Raw genomic sequence first — 16,564 nt, 5'->3', positions numbered from 1 at the left:
GCCCCAAACCAGTTTTGGCAAACACCCAGAGCTATCACTGGCTTAAGCAACCATTTCCCAACAACGAGAAGATGTGAATGAGAAATTTACATTTCATCACAGGCATGGTTCCAACCTCACGTCCACAAGAGACTACTTGTTGCCTGCACCCGAGCTGGGGGTAATCAGCAAAGAGGGGAGAGAATGAGAGACAGTGGCATCCAAATCACTTCTCTCTCCCCCCCCCATGTCTACCCATGGCAGCTATAACACTCGAAAGACAAAGGAAGCACCATTGAATTGGGAGAGGAGTGGCTGAGAGGCTTTTCAGCCAGTACTGACTGGTGTAAGCTTATGGTGAGAAAAACCCTGCACTTAGTTTGTTAAGTTAGGCATTTAGTTTGCATTTTATCTTTTTATTACTTTTGTAACCAGTCTTGACTTTTACGCCTCAATACTTGTAGTCACTTAAAGTCTCTTTTCTTTCTGTAGTTAATAAACTTGTTTCACTGTTTTATCTAACCAGTGTTTTTGGTTTAAAGTGTGCGGGGATAACAAAGCTGGTGCATATCATTTTCCTTTGATGGAATGATGGACTTTATATGAGCTTGCATTGTTCAACAAGGTGTTAGGTAATACAAGACGCACATTTCTAGGAGAAGGTCTTGGATTAGAGCAGTGGTCCCCAACCTTTTTCATCTGGTGGGCGCCAGACGACAAGCCACTGAGAACTATGGCGGCGGACGAGCATCCACTGAAATGCCACCGACAAGTGGCAATGTCAATAGGCGTTGCTGCCGAAATTCCACCGACAAGCAGCGTCATCCAGAGGCGTCGCCGCTGAAATGCCACCAAAAATCAGCGGCATTTTGGCGGTGACGCCTCTGGATGACGCTGCTTCTTGGTGGCATTTCGGTGGATGCTCGTCCACCGGCCAGTATGCAGGTGCACTTAGACACCCCGGCGGGCGCCATGGCACCCGCAGGCACCGCGTTGGGGACTCCTGGATTAGAGAATCTTCTGTTATTTTTCTGCAGTGTAATTTATAAGTTGTTAGCTAATAGCACGCAATACTGTGTAGCTGAGAGCAAGTTGCATGCTAGAGGCTGTGTAATTAACTGACCAGGAGTGACTGCTCATCAGTAAAACAGTGTAAAAGGCATTCCAGGTTGGAGAACTGAGGAAACACAGCTATGCAACAGTCCAGAATGTACTGTGAGGAGTGTCACAATGCCTTTTAACACTTTTCTGATCATAATACGAGTTACAAAGCCTCAGCCTACACCCTAGCCACAATAGGTAGCACTGGACAAACTTCACCAGTACAGAAAAATTCTTACAGATTTTCCGAATATAGACAAGGCCTGACTGACAGGCTGTCCCTTAGCTTCCTGGTCTTAGCACTGAAGTATCTCAGAGATACATTTTCTTCATGGAAGTAAAAGCACGCCATTCTATTTTTCTCTTCATATGTAGTTGAGAGAACTTCAAAAGTTCGTATGTACCTACATAGATGACAGTTAACAATGTAAAAAGCTTGGCCAGACTAAGACATGTTTTCAAGTTAAGAGCTCTTTTCTCCTAGGAGATCACTGGTGGTCTTTCCCTGAAGTGTTAGACAAAAGGTCATTAACATTTCAGTCCTGGTCTTAGTAAAGGTTATGTTTCTACATTAAGTTCACATGTCTCAATAATTCAATTCTGTATCAAATATGCGTTCTTGACAGTGTCCACACTGTTCTATCATCTATGCAAAGCTTTAACCTGCAATGAATTTTCATAGTCAAGCTGTTAAATCCTGAACATTTACAATGGAAATGGTGATATCTTCCTAAAGGACACAGAAATGTAACATAAAGGATACTCACCACATCTAATTACAAAGGAGTGCAAGTTGTGTGTATGCACCCACACCCACCCACACCCACACACAAATACACATTTTCCTAGATGGCTAGGCATGATATTTAGTCACACAACATGCATACAGATTAATGTGAGTTGTGTGGCTAAATCCACTCATCAACTTTGAGAACCTCAACAATAAGTTATACCGTCCCGGAAGCTTTAAATTCTACCCATCCTGTGGCTGATCACTTACTCAGCAAGGTGATTTTCATCAAGTTACACTGGGTTCCTGTAAAAAAGACAGTATAGAACATCTGGCAATTTTAAAGCTCCAGGACCATATCTGTCAAGTACCAAAAAGAATAATTGACAATCATATAGAGCTCCATTGTGGCAGCTTCCTGATAATAGATAATGAATTAAAGAATACAGCCCCCATTTGAATGATGAGAAAATAAAAGATTGAAAATTGCTATAAATAAGTTCTATTAATAAGAATGATTAATGTAATTGCTGACCATTTTCAGATGCAATTAAAAAAAAAAACACATTACAATGTGATAGAATTGACTTTACAGCAATATTCAAAGTCTCTTGTTTTGTTACATGAGCAACTGGGAACTGTATTTCCGAATTCTTACCCTATTCCATCGGACTGGACCTCTGGTGGATTAGTGCTTGTGAAATGGCAACTTCCCATGAGAGACCAGATGTGGTTTCTGCTAGTCTTGGATAATGAAAGCACAACTTCTTTACAGCATATTTAGCCTGAGATATGATGACATGGGAGTCTGGTGGTTATTTTTAGAAGGATTGGAAACCATGAGCTGCAAGGACTTCTCTCACACATGTTCTCTGTGATCATAAACATAGCAAGTACTTTAAATTACACAACCACATTCCTATGTAATATACCGGATGATAAACATAACAGGTCTCACAAAACAACATTACCTTTCACCTAGCCTTGGATCCCCCGACTTTTCTAAACAATAATGTGTACATAGGAAAAAAACAGATATTTTTGCATTGTGATATGATGTTGAACTAGCCAAAGTATAGGCTCAAACAGATAATTTTATGTCTCTTTTTGCTGGGACCAACTAACTCAGTGCAGTTACATTACCTCCAACGTAGACAGAAATAGCAGCTAATGTGGTTCACTGGGTCAATGTTACCACATTTTCTCTTCCATGGGAATTTTGCAGACCCATGCATATGTGGGAAGAACTTACAACAGAGCCTCATTTTTACCTTCATACATTAAAGAATGCTGTTGAGTAATGAAAACTAATGAAACAGAGTTTGGACAGCACTATAGCAGAGAACCAAGGAGCCATAGTAACTGCTCACTTAGATTGGTTCCTTCATGACTGGGGTACCGATACTGAAAACCTTTACTCACAGAAGTAGTCACACTGAAATCAGTGGTGTGAAAATAATAAACAGTCTATTGCTCTACAGTCTGGAGTTAAACTACTTTTCCATCTTTAGAACCACAGCCAGAAGCCTAACCTGATGTGTCAGTTTGCTGAAAACAGATCCTGGTGCCAAAAGATAATGCATCTAGCCATTTGGCAGCACTGAGAGTTATTGCTAGGAGTTGGGAGGAGTAAGGACTCCAATGGTAGGTGATAAGACTATACTAATTTAACTTCTGTCCTCCTAGAGAGTAGCTCTAAGTTACACTGCTAACCCTGGGGTCACAGTATCTAGTGGTAGAATGCAGAGAGATAGAAGAATTATGTTTCCCTTGCTGCCAAAATTGTTAGTATTCTAAAGAAAGGTAAACTTGCAAAATGTGCTTGATCTTTTAGCATTTCCCTGTAATGGTGAAGTCAAAAGTCTACAACACTCTAATATTTAGCCAGTGAGCTTGACATTCATTGGGCCCCCATGACAGATTCCATCAGTATCTATTTTAATAGATGTTTCTGTTTTGAAGCCACAAAGAAAGCCATAGTAACAGCTCACTTCCTAATCCAGTTCATTAATGACTAGGAAACTGATCCTCCAAACCTTTATTCATACTGGTAACCACATTGAGATGAGTGAGCCGGCTCCATGAGTAAGAGCTAACCTTGTGAGTATGGTTTTGCAGGATTGGGCATTGGCACTTCATTACTTAATAAGAGTGGGCTCTGTAACTGGAACAACAGCTAAGTGTGTAAAGTGTATAGAATCTACACATTCTTTCAAGGGGGTCTGATTATGATGCAATTATCAGTTTTGTTTCAGCAGCAACAGATTAGTAAATCATTGTATACAGACATCCATAGGCTATAAGCAATAATAGCTACAGAGGACCATTTTAGCAAAGCATTCAGAACTCAATAGGGAAACTCGGAATAAAGAAATGAATAATAGTAAAAAAAGACCAACACTGCTTGAAAAACCAACATACTATGTCATGGACCAAGTTTCTGGTTCTCTGTCAATCACTCCAATAACTTATGCCAATCATTCTCCAGTTCCCTTGTCTGTGATTTTTGACTGACCACAAAAGAAACTTTTGTTTGTAATTATGGACTTTGCAATTCATCTGAGTCACAGGAAGGATTTTCATAGCTTGCCTGTGGAATAAGCATGGTATGCCCCAAGCTGTGTTCACGTATCCTCAAGCAATTCAAGCTAAAGTTTCCCACGATGATATGAAAGGAAATAAAAGATGCAGACAAACACAAGTCATTATTCTAAAAATAATGTGTGGGGCAGGGGGAGGGAAAGGATAGCTAATATTTTTTTCAAATAAGAATCTGAAAACTGCCTCTTTGAGAGGGTGTAATTAGACTATATGTGAATCTGTGTACTTTGATTCCTCTGAAAGATTCCTTATGTTTTCTATTTAGCCTTGTATTTATCATCTTACATTATCCACAAGCACTTTGGTAAGAATAGGTGTCTAATATTAATGTCCTTGTTGAGGATTTCTTTGCAATTTCTTTTAAACTAAAACAAAATAATTAAAAAAATTCAGCTGGTCATTTTGGACTCCCTTCCACCCCTTCCCCCCCCCCCCCCCCCCTTTTTTTTTTTTTTTTTTGTATTTCTCATTTTCACCTTCCTTAGAGAAATTTATTTGCTTTTGTTTTGTTGTCAGAGCAAGTGTCCCCTGTTGTCTAGGTTGAGCATGTGAGAAGTAAGACTGTAATATATGTTCCTCATGCAAAACGCAGGAGAGGTTTGGAATTAATCCAGAAAAGTGAGAAATCTGAAAACATCAACGAAGAACAAACATCTCAAATTTAGCATTTAGATGAAAGCTTTCCCCCCCAAATTAACTTTCTATAAATTCAAACATTACTGAAGAGCTGAGTTCCTTTTATTTGTTTATTTTTACCAGCTTTGCAGAAAGAGAGGCTAAAACAACTTTGATTAAAAAATAGCAAAGATATTCTACGGAAACTGGCCCCTTTACTGTAAACAGTGCCTCTTTGCAAACTAAGCAGCTGTACAAAGGAGAGACAATGCAGGGTGTCCCCAGCATCATTAACCAACTTCCCTTCCTCTTGAAACAATCACTTCGATAAAGCAATTACAACAGCATCATGGAACAGTAGAACAAGGGGAAAAAAATAACCTTACCAGCTTCTCCTACAGTATATAGCTGAAAAGAAAACAAAACCCCAGCTGCTGTATCACATGCAATTGGTCTCCCAGAATGAATTGACTGAAAGAACTCTGAAAGGCTAAAGTCTTTCGTACCCTGTGTTTAGTTTCTCCTCAGCTCCCTCTCTCCGAATCTCCTCACAAAGCCATTCTCCTATTCCCTAATCCTCACACAGGAAAAAGCACACACCAAATGACTTCAGCAGAAACCATTCTCCTGGGGGGTGGGGGGGAAAAGAGATTCTGCTGGCATTCAACCATTGCAGTATGTTAATCCTCAGAGAGGGTATCCAAATAAACTCGCCTACACAGTGTGGTCATTTGGACATCAGGCACCAAATGCCATACAAAGAGTGCTTCTTGACAAGGCATAAAAAAGTGTGCATCTCCATTCATCAACATCTCAGCTACTAATTTCTGAAATAAATACATCCCTTGATACTTCTAAGAGTTCCCTGTTTACATCTCAGTTAAAGTATATTAAAGAATTAGTCTTTTTAAAAAAAAATTAGCTACCTGAATTTCCTAAGGCTGCTAATGGCCCTAATTTTTGTTTATTTATTTTTCAAATAAAGACCCTGGAAAAAAGATAACAACAAAGATGAAGTTAAAAAAATCCTAACAAATAATATCAAAAATGTATTAGGAATCACTGAAATCAACGGTGAGTTATTAAAACATCTAAACTTCCTAAAATGTTTTTAATAGCTACAAGCAGAAAAAACTATTATGTAAAGTTTACTTTGACACCGACTTCTAACTACATGTAAAATGACCTATATTTGGTTTTCCCAGATAATGCACCTTGAAGTTATGCCATATACATCAAATCTCATCCTCAGCATATTCTTCATAGTTCAAGAAGTCTTTAGAGCTTTGTTCAAAAACATTGTTGTTTTAATTGGAAACATAAGTTTTACCTGCCCATCTCTCTCTGAAGCTCAGAAATAAACAGCTGCCACAAAACAAATCAAAAGATGTGGAAAAGCAGATGGTACAATTCGACAGCTTAAATGTCGGTTTGTTAGTCTTCTAGTAATAATTGATAAGGATACTTCCCCCCTGCTTGTTCCTTTTCTCAGCAGCATGCCATTTGTGCCTTTCAGACAAAATAAATAGACTTCAAACCACCAGCTTCACACACACTAACACTTACCAATGCTATTTCAACCTGACACAGGCTTACTTTGTTCTTCTGTGACCCTGTACAGAAACCTGAGGTGACGGTTTGATGGATGAGGTTCTCTGTTCACAATATAGGTTGTGACTTCATTAGCTATGACTCCCCCCTCACCCATCCCATCCTCCATTATGGCTTATCTAGGGAAAAACAAAAACAAAAAGCTACTACACACAAAACAATTTTAACAATGAAAATGAAACAAAACCTGTGTAGCAAAGGCTGAGACTTCCTTTTGCTACCTCACCAAAGTTGTGAGGGTGTTTGTTTGTTTTGCTTTGGTTTTTGTTTTCTCTACATTTTTCTGGGATTGTTGTGGAAAAGGCTGTGGGAGTAAGAGGTGACTAGGGAGACATTACAAGGAGGAGGGCTAGTGTCAGTAGCACACTACATAGCTTATTTTGGCCCAAAAAACCAGCATCATCAGCCAGGAAGGAAAGAAGGAATTTTTTTGTTTCGTGTACCATCAAGGTCACTTGAACGATGACCTCTGTCAATTTCTCTTAGCTACTAATTTAATGGCTTTACCAGGAACCTTGGACAGTTGTGTATTTCACTAAGGCCCCCATCCTGTAATATGATTTGTGAGGCGAACTCTTGCACCATACGAAGTCCCAGTATGGGATTGCTTATTATCATTAAAATGTAATTGTAAAATATCAGAGGAACAATATGTACTAAAATTTAATTTAGTGGCACCATACTATTTCAAGCATAGATTCCACACTAAAATGAACTTTTAACATTATAGTTAACTAAGTTATTTTATTTACAGCTTTCATAGATTTGTGTTACCTCATTGAACATCCGTTTCTACTTTTCAAGATCTCATGCAGCATCATTGCCTCACAGAATCATCTACTGGTAAAATGGATATGGAATTGCAGTTTCATATTAGAACCATAAGATACAGGGCTTTTGCATCCGTTCTATGTCTAATGTCAGCAGCAAAATGATATGCGTTTCTTCACTCTGAGCGCTGCCACCATCCCAGTGAAATAGATGAGACACTTCCATTCCAATAAATTCTCTATAATTTTGGGGTCAATCCTGCAAATACTTAATCTTGTAATGTTACTCAAGTGAAGGAGATACCCAATTAATTTTAGTGGGACTGTTCATTTCTATCTATATGTCTAACTTTGTTACTTATATGACCATTCTGATAGGACTGTAGCACCTCAGTCTGTAATGTTGTCGTCACAACATTCCTGTGAGGTAGGGAAGTGCTATTAGCTCCCATTTTACAGATGGGGGACCTGACGCACAGTGAGTTTATTTGACTTCCCCAAGGCCACACAGAAAATCTATGCCAGAGCAGGGAATTAAACCTAGGTCTCCCGAGACCCGAGCTCGTGTCCTGAATAAGAAGTCATCCATCCCAAAATAGCTCACATTTGGTTATATTATTTGAGGAATTATTTACAAACACAAACATTAATTGTCTGAGAACTGGTTGAGCATTCACTGTCCACCTAAGTCATATGCTATTGTTTCTGTTCCCTGATGGCATGTAAAATTTTTTGTAAAAATGAGTCTTTTCGAGTCACAAGTTAGCCACAAACTTTTGTAACATTTAGATTATTCTGTTGATATGAAGCTTTTCAAAGTGACTCTGATAACATTTCTAGTGAAAACATATATTCAGGTGAGTGCTCCTGATTTTGCTTTCTCAAGTTCTAATGAACAGAAACTTGTTCACACAAATGTTCAAAGACAATCAAATATATGGAGTGATTAATACCAGCAAAGCAAAATTGGTGGGCTTTATATAGTATATTTTATATTGATATGTTTTGTTTCATTCACATAGCTCTATGTGAGTGAAACTCATCCCTGTGTGGAGGACCAGCACAAGCATTACATACAGTTAAGTCCCACTCATTTTGAGGGCTTAAGTGGGACTTAAGCAGTACAGGGCCTTTGCACTGACTCTCTGCATGGGGTGAATTTCACCCCTTATGTAGATGGCTTTCAGAAGTTGCACTTGTGAACCATTTCTCTCTCTATGGCAGCTTTTGAACTGGTCTCATTGGTTTCAGGATCTCTGACATTCGGATCTGGGAACTTGCTGTCTCTAAAGAAGGAAATGTCCCAAACTATAGGTACACCAACTTAAGAACCCAGTATTGTCAACTTCAAGAGATCAAAAATGAGCCGGACCCCCTCTCTCCCCCCGCAAAAATCAGGAGACTGGCCCCCAAATGAGATTTTTTTTAAAGTGTATATTGTGTTTTTAGGTCAAGTCTCTGGATTTTTGAACTCCCCCTGCCTATCCCAGGGTGTGTGCATGCAACAATTAGTGTTGCCCACTCTCCCACATGTACTGGATAAGGTGATTTTGGCCCCTGCTACAGGAGCTTTCACCCTCACATCTGCCCCTCTCCTGCCCAGCAATTAATCCAGTGCCCCAATCCCGCATCAATTCTGTCCCCACCCAACCCACCTCAATTCAGCTTCCCCTCAGTTCAGTCCCCCAGCCCCCATAACCACCACCAGCATCAGTTCAGTCCCCCTACCCCATAGACCCTCACCACCTTCATTTCACCCTCTCAGCACTCACCCCATCTCTTCAGAACCCACCATCAATACACCCCCCTGCACCCCATCAGCTCCCACCCTTCTTACTGCAGCTCCCAGGCCATAGTTCAGCCCTCCCAGCCTCACTCCTGCTCCTCTTAGGGTTCTTCACCCTCCCCAGCCTGGCGGAGGGGACTGCAGTGGGGTCCTCTCTCCTACTTCCCAGGCTGGCAGAGAAACACTATCTTCCAAGGGCTGACAGCGGGGAGCCTTGGGCGGGCTGACAATGGAGCCATGGCTGAAAAAAATAATCTTGACAATTGAGAATTCTATCAAGATCATGAGACAGGATTAATGTTACTTAGAAATTGTGTTTCTTGCGATTAATTCGCGAGAGTTGGCATGTGTGAGAACCATTTTTATTGCCTATATCTAAGTTTTCCTACTATCCAGGATCTAGTCAGGAATTACAGTATAGCACAGATATTGGAAAGAGGTGTAGGCATCACATAGAAAGTATCTTTCAAATGTGAAAATGAACAGGCTCCAGATCATCTCAAAATGTCAGCCACTCTTGGAACTGGAAGCAGGTTATAAAATTGTTCCCACAACAAAAATAAAACACAACAATCAAAAGTAACACACAAGAATTGGAGAGTCTCTGTTTGGAGCAGAATATAAACTTTCATACTGATTCACAGGGAGAGGCCTGGGCAGAAACAAGGTTGGAATTTTGGGAAATGTTCATTCTGCTGATTTAATTTCTCTTTTATTTACTCACAATTAAATCCTCGTTTATCCTTATCCTATCTAAAACATCTGATTGGCATAGTACTGACTTCATTCTGTGTTTCTTGAATTAACAAGGAAAAAAAAGGCAACGTCATTTTGGTCATAATTCTGCATTTTTAATAGTAATCCTAAATGTATTTCAAATCCCTAAGCAGAACAGAGTATGTAATTGCACTGGAAATGATTCTAGCAAAACTAAACATGAAAGGACACTAAGCTCTTTGAGATCTCTGATGTGACTGATTAGATTAGCCTAGCACAGCGACACTTCTGTTGTGGATCTGCTCTTGGGGAAAAAATTCCAATAATTCTAGAACACACTGTGGAGACAGAGGCAAAAGAGGCAGTTAACATTAGAAACAATAAAAACAAAGAAAAATGTACACTCAACCTCTAATATTTACATTCAGTATTATTATTTATGAGCTAGTGAGTGAATGAACAAAGACAATGCTTTGTCCTCACAACCATTAATTATATCTCTCCAAGATGAGTAGTTGATAGTGTTAGTCACAACTAAGCCTTTGTTGATTGAAAAATCCCATACACTAATGAACAGCTTCCTACATTTGTCAAAATTGTTCTTCGGGACTATTATATAAAAGCAGTTAACGATGTCGTCGGTTCTGATCCTGCAAGGAGCTCTACGGGGTGGATGCCTGCATCCATGTGGAGGCCTGTTGAAGTCACTGGCATTCTGCACAAAGCCAGTTGCAAGGTCAGAGCCTTACACAAATAAGGAAAGAAGCAAATTGTAACAAATCCGTACACACCAAGGACTTCATAGATGTTACTACATTGCACAATAAAAGAGACTGAAAACTTTTCAGCAAGAAAGAGGATAGACTGTAAATCCTCTCAAAGCACAAGTCTCTACTACATGAGAGAGATTATCCTTTCTGTTAACTATTAGCAGTGTAGCATCCATGACCTACGTGTGGAGCAGTTCTGATTCCATCCAATAAAGGGCAGTGGTAAACACTCTCTAGCCTGTGGTACCTTTGGATTTTCTCAGAATGGTTTCAGTCTGGGGGACAGCCCTATGCCAACCCAAGGAATCAATTATGAAACACTTAGAGGAGAAGAAAGTGATCAGGAACAGTCAGCATGAATTCACCAAGGGGAAGTCGTGCCTGACTAACCTAATTGCCTTCTATGAGGAGATAACTGGCTCTGTGGATGAGGGGAAAGCAGTGGATGTGTCATTCCTTGACTTTAGCAAAGCTTTTGATACAGTCTCCCACAGTACTCTTGCTGCCAAGTTAAAGAAGTATGGGCTGGATGAATGGACTGTAAGGTGGATAGAAAGCTGTCTAGATCATCGGGCTCAACAGGTAGTGATCAATGGCTCCATGTCTAGTTGGCAGCCGGTTTCAAGCGGAGTGCCCCAAGGGTCGGTCCTGGGGCCGGTTTTGTTTAATATCTTTATTAATGATCTGGAGGATGGTGTGGACTGCACTCTCAGCAAGTTTGCAGATGACACTAAACTAGGAGGCATGGTAGATACACTAGAGTGTAGGGATAGGATATAGAGGAACTTAGACAAATTAGAGGATTGGGCTAAAAAAAACCTGATGAGGTTCAACAAGGACAAGTGCAGAGTTCTGCACTTAGGACAGAAGAATCCCACGCACTGCTACAGACTAGGGACCGAATGGCTAGGTAGCAGTTCTGCAGAAAAGGACGTAGGGGTCACAGTGGACGAGAAGCTGGATATGAGTCAACAGTGTGCTCTTGTTGCCAAGAAGGCTAACGGCATTTTGGGCTGTATAAGTAGGGGCATTGCCAGCAGATCGAGGAATGTGATCGTTCCCCTTTATTCGACATTGGTGAGGCCTCATCTGGAATACTGTGTCCAGTTTTGGGCACCACACTACAAGAAGGATGTGGAAAAATTGGAAAGAGTCCAGCGGAGGGCAACAAAAATGATTAGGGGTCTGGAGCACATGACTTATGAGGAGAGGCTGAGGGAACTGGGATTGTTTAGTCTCCAGAAGAGAAGAATGAGGCGGGATTTGATAGCAGCCTTCAACTACCTGAAGGGGAGTTCCAAAGAGGATGGAGCTCAGCTGTTCTCAGTGGGGGCAGATGACAGAACAAGGAGCAATGGTCTCAAGTTGCAGTGGGGGAGGTCCAGATTGGATATTAGGAAACACTATTTCACTAGGAGGGTGGTGAAGCACTGGAATGCGTTACCTAGGGAGGTGGTGGAGTCTCCTTCCTTGGAGGTTTTTAAGGCCCGGCTTGACAAAACCCTGACTGGGATGATTTAGTTGGGGATTGGTCCTGCTTTGAGCTGGGGGTTGGACTAGATGACCTCTTGAGGTCCCTTCCAACCCTGATATTCTATGATTCAAGCTATGATGCTTTCTTTATTTGCCAATGACTAAATGCCACTTCATCCCCTTTTTAAAAAATCCTCAATAAATTTTACAATTTGGTTTCCCTCTGAAACAATAACTAAAGTAACTCAGACAATCAGAAAGTATGAAGCCCAAAAAATCAGGGAACTGTAACTAGCTCCCTGAAAGTATTACACAATCTCCGAAAACTGTGCAGATCTTGGGGCAGAAGACAAGCTGTCAATGGAGTCAAGCAAAATTGGCTTTCTATTCTCTAATCTCCTGTTGATTTTTTTCTTGACAGTTTTGGAATCATTTTATTTACTGAGACAGTGTCATTTTTTATATTTTTCCATTGCCAATTCATTTTGGCACATTAAAAACACTCGGAAGCCACATGGAACAGCCAAATTTCAGATCTAAAGATAAGAGATCAACGAGATTATAACTTGATTTCGATTCAACACTGTCAAAAAAGCAATGGTTTACAACTGCAGGAAAACTAACTTTTTGCTTTAGGTAAAGTACAGATGGAGTATAAACCCATCGAAGGTCCACATTTTGGAAATGTTAGAGATTTTCAAACAACTTTTCATTCAGGCCAGCTCCTTATTTTTCTCAATAAGCCCTGAAAATGTACCATTTGCAAATAAAGTTGTGGATGATGCAGACCCAATCAGTGCTTAATATGCATAAATGTTCTGGTGATGTTTTCAGTTATATATCACAGATATGCCCTCTGAGAAAGAAGTGAGAAGGGAGAGTAGAGGAGTAGAATTAGAGAGAAGAGAGAGAGCTGCTGAGAATCAGACGGAAATAGGGAACAGAAATAGGAAGAGTAAAAGGAGAGGGAGAGATGGTATAGAGCAAGAAAGGAAAGAACTGAGATGAAGAGAAAATGAGAGTAAGAAACACACAAGATTGTGATATTACTTAGCATTAGTAAGAGAAAAAAAGACTCCCTCCAGCAAGAACTCTGTAATAGTCAATGATTTCAACTTTGCAAGGGTCTGTCCAATTATTTTCTTTGGTTTTAGTCCATATGGGTTCAACCCATCCCCACTCCCAAATTTTGCTTTTAGTTTTTGACTTGGGTGAACTCATATTCTCAAAGTAAAAGTCAGCCAAAATGATTGAAGTTCAGCTGGTTTTGCATCAGGAGTTTGAGACACTAAGAATATCTGTAGAATCTAATATCAAAGCATAAATCAGCCCAGGTTTGCGTGAACGGCGCTTGAACTTTAGTGAATGCAGCCTCAGTTTAAAGCTTGTTAAAAAAAAAGAAAACAGAATAGCAATAAGGCAACTTTCCTGCCATTGGTTAACATAGTGTTAGTTGCAATGGCAAGATCCCTAACCTTGCTCCAGCCTCTTTACATGTGACATGAAGTAGCTCCAAAAGCCCCACATTTGGCTGGGAGAAGATTCCCCCAGCACTGGCCATAAGAATGTCTTCCGAGGACTGCCTCACAAATTGTAGCATAGAGTATGTGCTGGGGTGACGTTACAGGTGGAAGAGGCGCATCAGGGATAGGGCCTCAGCACATAGTGCTGTGGAGATTCTGGTCAGAGCTGCTGCCCATAGGCAGCCAGCGACAGGCTGCTGTAACCTAGACAGGCTCCCAGGACTGTCTCAATTATTCTGGTGATCGCAGACCAGGCCAGGATTAGGAGAGTGCAAAAGTGGCTTTAAACCACTTTAGTCCTTCCCACCCTCACCCTGGACTACAGATTCTGTACTATGCTTAGGCTACATCTATGCTTGTGCGCTTCCCTGGCTACGTATCCATGTATTGCTAGCAGATGTTCCCCATATGCATCCAAAGCACAAATGCTTGTGTGGTTCAGCATTGGATACTGGGCAGAATCGGTCCATAAAAATTTGAGATGGTGAAGATGACTGAGCCAGAAGGGGAATGAAAATCTCCAGTAGTCCCAAGGAAAGTGCTAAGTCCCAGGATTGCAACAGAATGCCTATGGGTGGACCACCATTTCTGATCCCGGAAAACCGGCATGGTGTGATGAGACCAGATAGTCTTGGAAACCTGGGATGATGACCAATGGCTGCAGAACTTCTGAATGAGGAAGCAGACCTTCACAGAGTTGTCTGAGCAACTTGCAACAACCCTTCAGTGCCAGACCACTTTGATTTCAGAAATCCATATCAATACATAAGTGGGTGGCTATTACCCTTTGGAAGCTGTTAAGCCTTGGCATCTACTGATCAGTTGCAAACCAGTTCAGCTCTCAGGGAACAGGCATACATTGAACAAAGAGCTAAAGGGATTTATAATGAGAAAAAATGAGCCTTAAAAAGGTTAAATTCACTGAGAAAAGTGGGTAAACCATGTCTGTGGACATGTCGGGAGAAGGGAAGGGCCAGGAGACGTAGAGGGGTGGGGGAATGCTGCAGAATATTGTGCAGGGGTACAAACATGGACATCTTCTGTGTGGGTCAAGGGACGAACACAGGTTGGACAACAGGGAGTGGATCAGGCTCCTTGTTCCCTCACTGAATGCTGGGGGGGGGGTGGTTTCTCTGTGAGGAGTTTCAGTGGAGAATGATGTGTTGGGCATCCAACATACTCCTTCCCATTGGGGAGCAGTGGGATTCACCACTTCAGCAGAAGGCTGTGTGACAGCTAGAGAAGGAGGAGGTGAAGCTCATTCCCATACAGGAGCGGCAGCCACCACGGGAGGCAGACCCCAAAAGTGTTCTGCCACCAGTTGGATGAGGACCTGCATGCTCCCCTTCTCTCTGTGCATGCTCCCATTGCCGGTGCTGCATCTCCATTTGTTGGAATGCCTCATCGTACCTAAGAGCCCATTCCTCCCTTTCCCCGAGAAAGTCAAAGTGCTCTTGACTGCTATCTATGCCAAGAAGCAGGTCTTCCTCTGCTACCTCTGTGGTGCTGCTACTGACCAACCACTGGAATGGTTTCCCTGTTGGCATTGAAATATCCTACCAAGTTAAATACAAGGGTAGCATTCTATTTCATTTTTCCTTGAGAGGTACCTAAATCCCTCCACATAACATAACTGTGCTGCAGAAGGCCACAATATTGATACTTTTTAGGATCCTGGAAATGCAAGTGTTACAACCTCTTTTCTTCAGACTACTTATGCAGCCCATGAGGAAGAAGCAGAAGGTAAATATGGTAAGATACCTGTGTTACTTTTATTAAAATGTTGTAATGTTTGCAGTTCATCAAGGGACTGGTTGGGGTGTGGTTTGGTTCCTTCAGGGGTAACATTACTAGTCACCTTTCTTTTCTTTAAAGGCTGGCCATCACTTGGAGAATATAGCTATTTTGAAGGTATTGGAATGGAAAAAAGAAGTGTGCTTCCTAGTACCATAGTGGACTAATGGTGACCGCTCTACCTATTGCTGAATGGAAGGGTTTGGTGAGATATGAAGGTGAACCAAGCACATTTGCCCTGTCATTAAGCCTGAAGAACCATCTTGAATTTCTGCGACACCAAAAACATACTGAATTATATTTACAGGCCTGAGTGGCAATTCAAGCGGAAATTGACTATTCCAAGGTAGAAGACGGAGTTCCCCTGGAAGAGGACAGAAAACATCCACTCAACCCCCTAGCCCCTCCACATCACCAGATGATCCGGCCCATGTCCAGCAAGCAGCATTGAAAGGGACATGGAACACCGAGAGTGACTCCAGAAGTGTATTTTCTTCCCTGAAGTTTTGGATTAACCGCACATGGCAATTGCCTCTCCCCAATAAGGGAAACAGCATTGTGTTTATGCAACTGCCTAAGTGGATGCTTCACCCACCCCCCAGCTTCTCCCAGCTTTCAGGACAGATTCCAGAGACTGGGAATGGTTCAAAACATTTGAAATAGTCAGAGAGAGAATGGACTGCTTTGATTTTCCTCAGCAAACAAACTGTTCTCTTTCCCTTCCCTGACCTAGGCGAGCCTGCACTTAAGCTACCAACCACCCCCATTCCCTTTCCACATGGCTCCCACTCATAAGATGAAGGAAAGACTTGGGGGTGGGGGGAGAGGGATGGTGTTGGGTTTTTGCACAACCATAATTGTCATGACAATCTGTTCTTTCCCCACCGGGGCGCTTTTAAAATCCACCCCCGCCCTCCCTTCTCCCGGCCCCTTTTCACACAGCCCAGGGACTATCGTTATCAGTGATGGTCAAGAAATGCATAGAGACAGAGGCACAGTGACTGCTCATTAATTAGGGTTACCATTCGTCCGGATTTACCTGGACATGTCCTCCTTTTTGTGCTAAAAATAGCGTCGGGGGGAATTTGTAAAGC

The 16,564-nt window shown here is 41.5% G+C and overlaps 1 protein-coding gene across 4 annotated transcripts in view; it reads right to left on the bottom strand.

The window, feature by feature from the left end:
• MID1 (midline 1) overlaps positions 1 to 16,564 on the bottom strand; it is a 329,164-nt gene that overhangs the window by 231,053 nt on the left and 81,547 nt on the right. The window contains exon 1 of one of the 4 annotated variants that reach the window (XM_034757155.1): positions 5,533 to 5,554. The exons of the other annotated variants lie outside the window; for them this stretch is intronic. The gene's annotated coding sequence lies outside the window, so the exon portion shown is untranslated. Of the gene's footprint in view, positions 1 to 5,532; positions 5,555 to 16,564 lie in introns of those variants that run through there. 4 annotated transcript variants of the gene reach the window in all.

This window comes from Trachemys scripta, chromosome 1 (assembly GCF_013100865.1).
Source record: "Trachemys scripta elegans isolate TJP31775 chromosome 1, CAS_Tse_1.0, whole genome shotgun sequence".
NCBI lineage: Eukaryota > Metazoa > Chordata > Testudines > Emydidae > Trachemys > Trachemys scripta.
The sequence above is the reverse complement of the archived record's forward strand: the minus strand, read 5'-3'. Positions and strand labels throughout refer to the sequence as shown.